The following is an 11,380-nucleotide window of genomic DNA, read 5'->3' on the forward strand; positions in this document are numbered from 1 at the left end:
TCCAATCCAAGAACATGGTATATCTCAACATCTATTTGTATCATCTTTAATTTCTTTCATCAGTGTCATAATTTTCTGCATACAGGTCTTTTGCCTCCTTAAGTAGGTTTATTCCTAGATATTTTATTCTTTTTGTTGCAATGGTAAATGGGAGTGTTTTCTTAATTTCACTTTCAGATTTTTCATCATTAGTGTATAAGAATGTAAGAGATTTCTGTGCAGTAACTTTGTATCCTGCTACTTTATCAAATTCATTGATTAGCTCTAGTAGTTTTCTGGTAGCACCTTTAGGATTCTCTATGTATAGTATCATGTCATCTGCAAACAGTGACAGCTTTACTTCTTCTTTTCCGATTTGGATTCCTTTTATTTCTTTTTCTTCTCTGATTGCTGTGGCTAAAACTTCCAAAACTATGTTGAATAATAGTGGTGAGAGTGGGCAACCTTGTCTTTTTCCTGATCTTAGTGGAAATGGTTTCAGTTTTTCACCATTGAGGACGATGTTGGCTGTGGGTTTGTCATATACGGCCTTTATTATGTTGAGGAAAGTTCCCTCTATGCAAACTTTCTGCAGGGTTTTTATGATAAATGGGTGTTGAATTTTGTCAAAAGCTTTCTCTGCACCTAATGAGATGATCATATGGTTTTTCTCCTTCAATTTGTTAATATGGTGTATCACGTTGATTGATTTGCGTATATTGAAGAATCCTTGCATTCCTGGGATAAACCCCACTTGATCATGGTGTATGATCCTTTTAATGTGCTATTGGATTCTGCTTGCTAGTGTTTTGTTGAGGATTTTTGCATCTATGTTCATCAGTGATATTGGCCTGTAGTTTTCTTTCTTTGTGACATCTTTGTCTGGTTTTGGTATCAGGGTGATGGTGGCCTCGTAGAATGAGTTGGGGAGTCTTCCTCCCTCTGCAATATTTTGGAAGAGTTTGAGAAGGATAGGTGTTAGCTCTTCTCTAAATGTTTGATAGAATTCGCCTGTGAAGCCGTCTGGTCCTGGGCTTTTGTTTGTTGGAAGATTTTTAATCACAGTTTCAATTTCAGTGCTTGTGATTGGTCTGTTCATATTTTCTATTTCTTCCTGGTTCAGTCTCGGCAGGTTGTGCATTTCTAAGAATTTGTCCATTTTTTCCAGGTTGTCCATTTTATTAGCATAGAGTTGCTTGTAGTAATCAATCTCTCATGATTCTTTGTATTTCTGCAGTGTCAGTTGTTCCTTCTCCTTTTTCATTTCTAATTCTATTGATTTGAGTCTTCTCCCTTTTTCTCTTGATGAGTCTGGCTAATGGTTTATCAATTTTGTTTATCTTCTCAAAGAACCAGCTTTTACTTTTATTGATCTTTGCTATCATTTCCTTCATTTCTTTTTCATTTATTTCTGATCTGATTTTTATGATTTCTTTCCTTCTGCTAACTTTGGGGTTTTTTGGTTCTTCTTTCTCTAATTGCTTTAGGTGCAAGGTTAGGTTGTTTGAGATGTTTCCTGTTTCTTAAGGTAGGATTGTATTGCTATAAACTTCCCCCTTAGATCTGCTTTTGCTGCATCCCATAGGTTTTGGGTCGTCGTGTCTCCATTGTCATTTGTTTCCAGGTATTTTTTGATTTCCTCTTTGATTTCTTCAGTGATCATTTCATTATTAAGTAGTGTATTGTTTAGCCTCGAAGTGTTTGTATTTTTTACAGATGTTTTCCTGTAATTGATATCTAGTCTCATAGCACTGTGGTCAGAAAAGATACTTGATACGATTTCAATTTTCTTAAGTTTACCAAGGCTTGATTTGTGACCCAAGATATTATTTACCCTGGAGAATGTTCCATGAGCACTTGAGAAAAATGTGTATTCTGTTGTTTTTGGATGGAATGTCCTACAAATATCAATTAAGTCCATCTTGTTTAATGTATCATTTAAAGCTTGTGTTTCCTTATTTAGTATCATTTTGGATGATCTGTCCATTGGTGAAAGTGGGATGTTAAAATCCCCTACTATGATTGTGTTACTGTCAATTTCCCCTTTTTTGGCTGTTACTATTTGCCTTATGTATTGAGGTGCTCCTATGTTGGGTGCATAAATATTTACAATTTTTATATCTTCTTCTTGGATCGATCCCTTGATCATTATGTAGTGTCCTTCTTTGTCTCTTGTAATAGTCTTTATTTTAAAGTCTATTTTGTCTGATATGAGAATTGCTACTCCAGCTTTCTTTTGATTTCCATTTGCTTGGAATATCTTTTTCCATACCCTCACTTTCAGTCTGTATGTGTCCCTAGGTCTGAAGTGGGTCTCTTGTAGACAGCATATATACAGGTCTTGCTTTGGTATCCATTCAGCCAGTCTGTGTCTTTTGGTGGGAGCATTTAATCCATTTATGTTTAAGGTATTTATCAATATGTATGTTCCTATTCCCATTTTCTTAAGTTTTTTGGGTTTGTTATTGTAGGTGTTTTCCTCCTCTTGTGTTTCTTGCCTAGAGAAGTTCCTGTAGCATTTGTTGTAAAGCTGGTTTGGTGGTGCTGAACTCTCTCAGCTTTTGCTTGTCTGTAAAGGTTTTAATTTCTCCATCAAATCTGAATGAGATCCTTGCTGGGTAGAGTAATCTTGGTTGTGATTTGTTCTCCTTCATCACTTTAAATATGTCCTGCCACTCCCTTCTAGCTTGCAGAGTTTCTGCTGAAAGATAAGCTGTTAACCTTATGGGGATTCCCTTGTGTTATTTGTTGTTTTTCCCTTGCTGCTTTTAATATGGTTTTTTTTTGTAGTTAATTTTTGATAGTTTGATTAATATGTGTCTTGGCGTGTTTCTCCTTGGTTTTATCCTGTATGGTACTCTCTGTGCTTCCAGGAATTGATTAACTATTTCCTTTCCCATATTAGGGAAGTTTTCAACTATAATCTCTTCAAATATTTTCTCAATCCCTTTCTTTTTCTCTTCTTCTTCTGGGACCCCTATAAGTCGAATGTTGGTGCGTTTAATGTTGTCCCAGAGGTCTCTGAGAGTGTCCTCAGTTCTTTTCATTCTTTTTTCTTTATTCTGCTCTGCAGTAGTTATTTCCACTAATTTATCTTCCAGGTCACTAATCCGTTCTTCTGCCTCAGTTATTCTGCTATTGACCCCTTCTAGAGTATTTTTAATTTCATTTATTGTGTTGTTCATCATTGCTTTGTTCCTCTTTAGTTCTTCTAGGTCCTTGTTAAATGTTTCTTGCATTTTGTCTATTATATTTCCAAGATTTTGGATCATCTTTACTATCATTATTCTGAAATCTTTTTCAGTTAGACTGCCTATTTCCTCTTCATTTGTTAGGTCTTGTGGGTTTTTACCTTGCTCCTTCATCTGCTGTGTGTTTTTCTGTCTTCTCATTTTGCTTATCTTACTGTGTTTGGGGTCTCCTTTTCACAGGCTGCAGGTTTGTAGTTCCTGTTGGTTTTGGTGTCTGTTCCCAGTGGCTTAGGTTGGTTCAGTGGGTTGTGTAGGCTTCTTGGTGGAGGGGACTAGTGCCTGTGTTCTGGTGGATGAGGCTGGATCTTGTCTTTCTGGGGGGCAGGTCCACATCTGGTGGTGTGTTTTGGGGTGTCTGTGGCCTTATTATGATTTTAGGCAGCCTCTCTGCTAATGGATGGGGCTGTGTTCCTGTCTTGCTATTTGTTTGGCATAGGGTGTCCAACACTGTAGCTTGCTGGTCGTTGAGTGAAGCTGGGTCTTGGTGTTGAGATGGAGATCTCTGGGAGGTTTTCACCATTTGATATTACATGGAGCTGGGAGGTTTCTTGTGGACCAGTGTCCTGAAGTTGTTTCTCCCACCTCAGAGGCACAGCACTGACTCCTGCCTGGAGCACCAAGAGGCTTTCATCTACATGGCTCAGAATAAAAGGGAGAAAAAATAGAAAGAAAGAAAGAAAAAGGATAACATAAATTAAAATCAAATAAAGATAAAATAAAATAAAGTTATTAAAATAAAAAATAAAGAATAATTATTATGAAAAAAATTTTAAGAAGTAAAAAAAACCGAAAACAAGATTGGACAGATGGAATCCTAGGACAAATGGTGAAAGCAAAGCTATACAGACAAAATCTCACACAGAAGCGCATACACATACACACTCACAAAAAGAGGAAAAGGGGAAAAAATAATATCTCTTGCTCCCAAAGTCCACCTCCTCAATTTGGGATGATTTATTGTCTATTCAGGTATTCCACAGATGCAGGGTACATCAAGTTGATTGTGGAGTTTTAATCCCCTGCTTCTGAGGCTGCTGGGAGAAATTTCCCTTTCTCTTCTTTGTTCACACAGCTCCCAGGGTTCAGCTTTGGATTTGGCCCCACCTCTGCGTGTAGGTCGCCTGAGGGCGTCTGTTCTTCGCTCAGAGAGGACGGGGTTAAAGGAGCAGCTGCTTCGGGGGCTCTAGTTCGCTCAGGCCGGGGGGAGGGAGGGGTACAGATGTGGGGCGAGCCTGCGGCGGCAGAGGCCGGCATGACATTGCAGCAACCTGAGGTGCACTGTGCGTTCTCCCGGGGAAGTTGTCCCTGGATCATGGGACCCTGGCAGTGGCGGGCTGCACAGGCTCCCGGGAGGGGAGGTGTGGATAGTGACCTGTGCTTGCACACACGCTTCTTGGTGGCTGCAGCAGCAGCCTTAGCATCTCATGCCCGTCTCTGGGGTCTGCGCTGATAGCCACAACTTGCGCCCGTCTCTGGAGCTCCTTTAAGCGGAGCTCTTAATCCCCTCTCCTCGCGCACCAGGAAACAAAGAGGGAAGAAAAAGTCTCTTGCCTCTTCGGCAGGTCCAGACTTTTTCCCAGACTCCCTCCCGGCTAGCCGTGGTGCACTAGTCCCCTTCAGGCTGTGTTCACGCCAAGAACCCCAGTCCTTTTCCTGCGATCCGGCCGAAGCCCGAGCCTCAGGCCCCAGCCACCCCCGCCCCATCTGGTGAGCAGACAAGCCTCTTGGGCTGGTGAGTGCAGGTCGGCACTGATCCTCGGTGAGGGAATCTCTCCGCTTTGCCCTCCACACCCCTGTTGCTGCGCTCTCCTCTGTGGTTCCGAAGCTCCCCCCTCTGCCACCCGCAGTCTCCGCCCACGAAGGGGCTTCCTAGTGTGTGGAAACCTTTCCTGCTTCATGGCTCCCTCCCACTGGTGCAGGTCTCATCCCTCTTCTTTTGTCTCTGTTTTTTTCTTGTTTCGTTTGCCCTACCCAGGTACGTGGGGGAGTTTCTTGCCTTTTGGGAGGTCTGACGTCTTCTGCCAGTGTTCAGTAGGTGTTCTATAGGAGCAGTTCCACGTGTAGATGTATTTCTGATATATCTGTGGGGAGGAAGGTGATCTCCGCCTCTTACTCTTCTGCCATCTTCTCCTCCCCCTGATTAGGTTCTTGCTCCCAGGAATGATTTATAAGAATCTTCTATTGATAATGCTGATCTAATTTAATTTACAGGTGGGACTTCCTTAAAGGATGAGTAGGGATTTACTGAGCTGGATATGCAATAACTCCCACAGTAGACATAAAAAAAGTCATGACAAAAAGCCAAATTAATTGCCTTAACCTGAGCTTGTCAGCTAGCTAAAGACCAGGTAACAAATATTTATACTAACAGTCACTATGCCTTTGGAGTGGCACACAACTTTGGAATGCTATGAAAATAATGAAGTTTCTAACCTCTTCCAGACAACCTATTTTTAAAATGGAAAACAGGTTACAGAGTTATGAATTGTTATACAACTGCCTAAGCAGTTAGCAAATATTAAAACAGCAGGGCATTCCAAATCTGATATTATGGAAGCTACAGGAAATCAGCTTGCTGATGCTGCAGCCAAACAGGTAGCTTTAAAAATACTTATCCTGTCCAGCCTCAAGAACGTCCACTGCTCTCCATTAACTCTGCTAACCCAGTAAAAGATTTCCTTCTTCAGGCTCAAGAAATTGCCACCAAAGAAGAGAAACAAATATAGCAGCAAAAAGGGGGAATTTTTAACCTTTCACATAAACATGGTTAAACCTGATTTAAAAAACAAAACGAAACTGATAGTGTCTCTTGGAGCACTGTGGCCATTACTCCAGCATGTGTATTCTTTAACACATTTTCTTACCTGAAAAAATGGTTTTATGGGGAAAACAATATTTTTGGAAACTTTCACCCATGATGTTCAAGAGGAATATATTATATTATTGTCAGGGTCTTATTGAGGCACTGAAAATAAAAAGTTGGTAACTAACTCCATTTACAGCAAGTTCCCAAGAGATGAAAACTTTAAGGATTTTAAATTGCAAACTAAAGATTTTGTTTATTGGAAAGAACAACAAATAAAAGATTCTTTGCAGCCATGATGGAAAAAACTGTATCAGGTATTATTAACTAATCCATGTGCAGCCAAACTGAAAGACATAAATTCTTGGATTCACATCTCTCATTTTAAAAAGTCCCCTCGACCTGAATGGACTTTGGCCTCTGTTTGTAACACCTGCCTTCAACTAACTAAAACAAGCATCACCAAGCTAGGACCAGAAGATGACAGCAATAGCAGACAGCTAACCCAAGAGTCTGAACCAGAACTTTAAGACCTATCCTACTAGTTCAATTGTACTGATTACCAAATATCTCTCTGCCAAAATTGAAACTTATTGTTTTACTTCAAGCTATACTTTTGCCTCAGTGTTTAAGATGGAAGAAAAATTCTTTAGTAAAGTTGTCACAAAATATAGCTACTGGAGGCAATTTGACTGCTTGTTGGATCTGCCATCAAATTCCTCAGTCAATACACGGCCAATATAGGTCCCTCATAACTCCTGTCACTGACATTTTTCAGATATTCCTATAATCTATAAAATGTTTCCCCATCAGCGTATACCTCCATGTTATTTTACTACCTTAGATTAATTTACTCAATTCCGAAGTTTCCATGATAGGAAAGTGATTTGCAAAACTGAATGGCTCTTGGTTTTTTAAACTGCTTTGCAAAGAGAAACTTGTGCTATAATCCAGACAGACTGTTGTGCTTTCATACTGAATGAATCTTCTAATATAACTCATCTAATGACTCACATATAAAATAAAATTCCTGTATTAAAGGATCCCCTTCCTAGTCTAGGTGAAATCTTGGGTAGATGGTTCATCTCTGGGGATTTATGGCTTAAATACTCTGCTTATGACTTTGTTATGGCTGTTGGCTCTGTTGACTGTGTTCTGCATAATTAATAGAGTAATCTCTTGTGCTTCTCAATGTATATTCAAAACTCCAACTAAAATAATGGTGTCTAAATGACTTGAAACTATTGATCATATCTATAGTTCTAGATAAAATAATGGACATGCACAATGCACATACAGGGTAAAATTGGCATAAATCCTATTGGACAACCTAGAATTGACTATCAGTCCTTGCTAAGCATTCTACTAGCCTAACCCCCTAAAAGGAAAGAAAGAATCAGACTATTAAAACCTGGCATTAGGGGACATAATGGATTCAGGGCAGGTAAGCAACCACCCTGGCATTGGAGGACCAAATATTTAATCACCTAATGTTTTCTATTGAATGATTAATGATCAGAAGGGGGGAAATGGTGAAATAAAGTTTGTATTTTAAGGCCAGACAAGAAAACATTAAACATAAAATTCTCTGTGTCTGTTTGGACCTCCTCCCTCCCTCCCTAATGTGTAGTGTGCATCTGCATTACACATTAACCAAACCTCCTCAAAGATGGGAGAGCTTGCTCAATCATAAAGATCAACTTTGTTTTCTTTCTTCTGACACTAACAATGGAACTTTTTAAAAAATAGCCTTTGGGGAATTCCCTGGTGGCCTAGTGGTTAGAATTCCGGGCTTTCACTGCCATGGCCTGGGTTCAATCCCTGGTCAGGGAACTGAGATCCCACAAGCCACATGGTGTGGCCAGAAAAAAAGAAAAAAGAAAAAAATAGCCTTTGTTCCCAACTCTGTAAGGGGTCATGGTGACTTGCTTCTTGCTTTGTATGTACTTACCTGGACTATGTATCTTTGGTGAATTGTATATAAAATATCAGTATGTCATTGTCATGTATGATCCTTTGTCTCAAAAATGTATATGACTGTGCCTTCAACTTCTAACAGGCAGGAAGTACTCAGAGCTTTCCAAGATTCTGTCTCCCAGGTTATAATTCTGTTTGGCTCAAATAAAATTCCCTTTTTTCTTCTTAACTTGATTGTTAATTGAACTTTTGGCAACAAATCTAACAAAATATGTACAAGGTCTATATAAGGAAAACTACAAAACTGAAAGAAATGAAAGAATAACTAAATAGATGGAAAGGTATTCCATGTTTATGGATAGGAAGACTAGATATTGCCAAGATGTCAGTTCTTCCCAATTTGATCTATAGATTCAATGCAATCCCAATAAAAAATCCCAACAAGTTATTTTGTGGATATAAACAAACTGATTTTAAAGTTTACAGAGAGGCAAAAGACCCAGACTAGCCAACACAATATTGGAAGAGAAGAATCAGGTCAGAGGGCTGATGTTACACAACTTCAAGGCTTACTATAAAGCTATAGTAATCAAGACAATGTGGTATTGGTGAAAGAACAGACAATGCACCAGGATACAGAGCCCAACAATGACCAACACAAATACAGTCAACTAATCTTTGACAAAGGAGCAAAAGTAACACAATGGAGAAATGACAGATTTTTCAATAAATGATGCTGAAATAATGGGATGTCCACATGCAAAAAAAATTTATCTGGACATTACATCCTTTACCAATATTAAATTTAAATGAATCATAAGCCTAAATGTAAAGTGCAAAATTATAAAACTCCTAGAAGATAACATAGGAAAAAATCTAGATGATCCTGGGTTTGGTAATGACTTTTAGATATAAAACCAAAGGCATGATCCATGCAAGAAATAATTGATAAGCTGCACTTCATTAAAATTAAAAGTTTCTGTTCTACAAAAGGCATTGACAAGAGGATGAGGAGACAAGACACAGCCTAGGAAAAAATATTTGCAAGAGACATATCTGATAAAGGACTGTTAAAACTAAACAATAAGAACACAAACAACCCAATTAAACAATGGGCAAATCTGAATAGACACCTCACCAAAGAGAAGCATATGAAAAGATGCTCAACATCATATGTCACTAGGGAATTGCAAACAAAAACAATGAGATACAACCATACACCCATTAAAATGGCCAAAATCAAAGACACTGACAACACCAAATGCTGAAGAGAATTCTCATTCACTGCCGGTAAGAATGCAAAATGGTTCAGCCACTTGGAAGTTAGGTTGGCAATTTCATACACAACTATACATACTTATACATATGATCCTTCAATCATGCTCCTTGGTAAACACTCAAAGGAGTTGAAAACATATGTCCACACAAAAACTTGCACATGGATGTTTATAGCAGCTTTATTTATAATTTCCAAAGCTTGGAAATAACCAAGATGACCTTCAGTAGGTGAATGGGTAAATAAACTGGGGTACAGCCAGACAATAGAATATTATTCAGTATCAAAAAGAAGTGAGCTATCAAGCCATTAAAAGACATGAATTAGTAAATGCATATTACTAAATCAAAAATGCCAATCTGAAAAAGCTACATACTGTATGATGCAAACTATAATGACATTATGAGAAAGTCAAAACTATGGGAACAGTAAAAAATCAATGGTTACCAGAGGTTAGAGGGGAGGGATGGATGAACAGGCGAAGCACAAAGGATTTTTAAGGCAGTGAAACTATTCTGTATGATACTGTAATGGTGGCTACATTGTTAAAACCCACAGAATGTATAACACCAAGAGCATACTCTAATACAAACTATGGATTTGGGTAATAATGATACATCAATGCAGGTTCATTGAGTGTAACAAATGCATGGCTCTGGTGCAGGATGTTCATAGTGCAGAAGGCTGTATGTCTGAAGGGGCAGAAAGTATATAGGAACTCTCTGTATTTTCCTCTCATTTTTGCTGTGAACCTAAAACTGCTCTAAAAAATAAAGCCTAGGGCTTCCCTGCTGGCACAGTGGTTAAGAATCCACCTGCCAATGCAGGGGACACGGGTTCAAGTCCTGGTCCGGGAAGATCCCATATGCCGCGGAGCAACTAAGCCCATGTGCCACAACTACTGAAGCCTGCACGCCTAGAGCCCGTGCTCCGCAACAAGAGAAGCCACTGCAATGAGAAGCCCGCGCACCACAACGAAGAGTAGCCCCCACTCGCCGCAACTAGAGAAAGCCCACACGCAGCAACGAAGACCCAACGCAACCAAAAATAAATAAATAAAATAAATAAATTTTTCAGAAAAATAATTTAAAAAATAAAGCCTATTAAAAAAAGAGGAAAAAGGACACAGAGCAAGCTGAAGGATCTCCCAATGGCAAGAGCTAGAACATATTTAGCAAAAAACACAGTAACGGATTATAGCCCAACGAATGACATAAATCTTCACCTGTCTATACAGATAAAAACAAATGGTTGAATAAATAAATTGGGAGAAGGGACAAATCCTCCTTACAGAAGTCCAATTAATAACAGTAGAAGACGTTAATGTACTTCAGCCAAATATCACCAGCAACACACTTGTAGTTGAACAATTTGGACTTTAATAGTCGTTGCAATGAGGCAGAGTGCACACCATATGGGAACCATAAACTGTTTTAGTAAAAGGGTATTAGGAAGGAATTACTGGATTTGAGCTTTGGTTAGTTCATTTTGCAGAGGTTCAAAGGCAGCTGAATTTAGTCTGGATTGGGTGTTGTTAAAAAAAAAAAGGCAGCAGTCACTCATATCAGCTGAGAGGGATATTTCTAATTTTGAGAGTAGCAGAACAGCCTTGTTTTTGTCCCTACTTATGCAAAATTATAAACTGGTCTTGCTTGTCTTACATCATCATAGTCACAAAACGACCTTATCCACTTGGTGTTCAGTGAGATTGTTTATGTCCAACAGGCAAACAGCTCTGTTTAGCTCTGAGCACCAAGACACCTTTAATGGACAGCCAGGCTCTAAGTGTCAGGCCAGTTCCCTAATGTCAGAGGCTGCTTTATAGTTTCTCAAAGGTTAGAACACCAGAGTAATCACTGATGCAGGCAAGATCCATGGATGAATGCTAAATTGGTGGATGATACTATAAGGAGACACAGAATGTTTTACAGCCTCAAAATATTCTTCTGCAAATATTTATTAGTAACTGTAGTGGTGCCGCATCTACACTGGTAGCACCGGACTTGGAAGAGGTGGAGCACGGAGCGTGTCTGTGGCCCCTCTCAGGACACGAAGGCTGTGTTCCCAAGCCTGGCGCAGTGTCCTAGGCATGGGATAGGAGTGAAGGGCAAGGGTTTCCAAGGAAAGGAGCTGAAAGGCCTTATATTTTTTAAA

This window comes from Balaenoptera ricei, chromosome 6 (genome assembly GCF_028023285.1).
Source record: "Balaenoptera ricei isolate mBalRic1 chromosome 6, mBalRic1.hap2, whole genome shotgun sequence".
Classification (NCBI taxonomy): domain Eukaryota; kingdom Metazoa; phylum Chordata; class Mammalia; order Artiodactyla; family Balaenopteridae; genus Balaenoptera; species Balaenoptera ricei.